Source organism: Miscanthus floridulus, chromosome 5 (assembly GCF_019320115.1).
Source record: "Miscanthus floridulus cultivar M001 chromosome 5, ASM1932011v1, whole genome shotgun sequence".
In the NCBI taxonomy this organism is placed as follows: domain Eukaryota; kingdom Viridiplantae; phylum Streptophyta; class Magnoliopsida; order Poales; family Poaceae; genus Miscanthus; species Miscanthus floridulus.
In genome coordinates, this window is record NC_089584.1 from 53519923 (window position 1) to 53522625 (window position 2703).

The window sequence follows — 2703 nt, forward strand, 5'->3', positions numbered from 1 at the left end:
ACCTTTACTCCAACTTCCTGATTTCAACAAAACCTTTGAGCTTGAATGTGATGCTAGTGGAATTGGGTTGGGTGGTGTGCTATTACAAGAGGGAAAACCTATGGCGTATTTCGGTGAAAAGTTGAGTGGCCCTAGTTTGAACTATTCTACTTATGATAAGGAATTGCTTGCTCTAGTTCGGACTTTGGAAACATGGCAGCATTATTTATGGCCCAAAGAGTTTGTCATACATTCTGATCATGAATCTTTGAAACACATCTATAGTCAAGCAAAACTGAACCATAGACATGCCAAGTGGGTTGAATTCATGGAGTCCTTTCCTTATGTCATCAAACACAAAAAGGGGAAGGAAAATATAATTGCTGATGCTTTGTCTAGACGTTACACCATGCTTTCACAACTTGACTTTAAAATCTTTGGTTTTAAACTATTAAGGAACAATATGCACATGACAATGATTTCAAAGATGTATTGTTGAATTACCAAGAGGGGAAAACATGGAACAGATTCGTCCTCACCGACGGGTTTGTCTTTAGAGCTAACAAGCTATGCATTCCAGCTAGCTCTATGCGTTTGTTATTGTTGCAGGAAGCGCATGGAGGAGGACTCATGGGACATTTTGGTGTGAGAAAGACAGAGGACATCCTTGCTGGTCATTTCTTTTGGCCCAAGATGAGGAGAGACATGGAGAGGTTCGTTGCTCGCTGCACAACATGCCAGAAAGCTAAGTCACGTCTTAATCCTCATGGTTTATACATGCCTCTTCCTGTTCCAAGTGCACCGTGGGAAGATGTTTCAATGGACTTTGTTTTAGGACTTCCTCGAACAAAGAAGGGGAGGGATAGTGTGTTTGTTGTTGTGGATAGATTTTCTAAAATGGCACATTTCATACCATGTCATAAGAGCGATGATGCTACACATATTGCTGATTTGTTCTTTCGTGAGATTATTCGATTGCACGGTGTGCCTAACACCATTGTTTCTGATCGGGATGCAAAATTTCTTAGTCATTTTTGGAGAACTTTGTGGGCTAAGCTAGGGACTAGGCTTTTATTTTCCACTACTTGTCATCCCCAAACTAATAGACAAACTGAGGTTATCAATAGAACCTTATCTACATTGCTTAGGGCTGTTTTAAAAAAGAACATAAAAATGTGGGAAGAGTGCTTGCCTCATGTTGAGTTTGCTTATAATTGTTCACAGCATTCTACCACTAAAGCCCTTTTGAGATTGTTTATGGGTTTGTGCCACGTGCTCCTATTGATTTGTTACCTCTTCCGATCTCGGAGTGAGTGAACTTTGATGCTAAACAACGTGCTGAACTGATCTTAAAATTGCACAAAACCACTAAAGAGAAAATAGAGTGCATGAATGCAAAGTATAAACTAGTTGGTAGCAAAGGGAAGAAACATGTCATTTTTGAACCAGGTGATCTAGTTTGGCTCCATTTGAGAAAAGATAGGTTCCCTGATTTGCGAAAGTCTAAGTTGCTGCCTAGAGCCGATGGTCCTTTTAAAGTGTTAGAAAGGATTAATGATAATGCATACAAACTTGAGCTACCTACAGCTTTTGGGGTTAGCCCCACATTTAACATTGCAGATTTGAAGCCATATTTGGGAGAAGAGGATGAACTAGAGTCGAGGACGACTCAAATGCAAGAAGGGGAGGATGATGAGGACATCCCTTCCATTGATAAAACCACACCTACTGCACAACAAGGTTCGATGACAAGAGCTCAAGCACGACAACTTAATTATCAGGTAAAGTCGTTCCTCGTTGTTCATATAAACTCGTCTCAGAATTGGATGCTACTAAATCATGGTGATGATTGTCTTATTCTTAGGAATGTTGGTCAAGACCCCATTGCCTCATGTTTAGACCCCATGATGAGGATGGAGCAGCCGAACAAGTGGGAATCATCATTAATGGGGCGCTCAGCTCATCTCGAGACAGCAGGAAACACTCCATCAAAAGTACCATAACTCCTTGATACGAGATCCAATGAAGCTGGTTTTTGACTTGTTGGAAAGAGCGCATCGTTCTCTTTCAGATGGGTCCAACCCCACTGTCAGAATCTACCAAAGCTGTGCGCAGCAAGCAAAAGGACGCACTAACCTATAGCTTGGGCTTAGGCCTTGTACTGACTACAGCCCATTGAGGGACACCCAGATTAGGGTTTCCCACACCCCCTTGTGCTCCTCCTCCTTATAAATAGAACCAACAGCCATCAAAATGAGGGTGGGTTTTGTTTAGATGCAAGATAGCTGCTGCTTCTTCCTTGTAAACGCGTGTGTCGGCTAGACCACCCGATTTGCTTGTTTCAAGACCCCAACTTGTGATTCAGATTTAGCCTTTGGCTTAAATCCGTGAGTTATTTGCTTATCATCTTGTTCTTGCTTGTTCTCGATTGCTTGCAGGTTCATGGTGTTCTTGGCACGGCAAAAACATCACAATCGGAGCCGGTGTACCTGTTGCTAAGGCGCAACAACCTTGTGGTCGTTGTAGTCGGACAGCCAACGTCGAATCCACCCCAAATCGAGTTTATCCACACTCACCAAAAGATTAGGAACAACCCCTTGTCCCATCACCTCTAGCACATCTAAATGGGTATTCAAGATTAAGACCAAATCAGATGGTTCTATAGAAAGATAGAAAGTCTGTCTAGTTAGTTTTCAGCAAACTCAAGGTCATGATTATGATGAG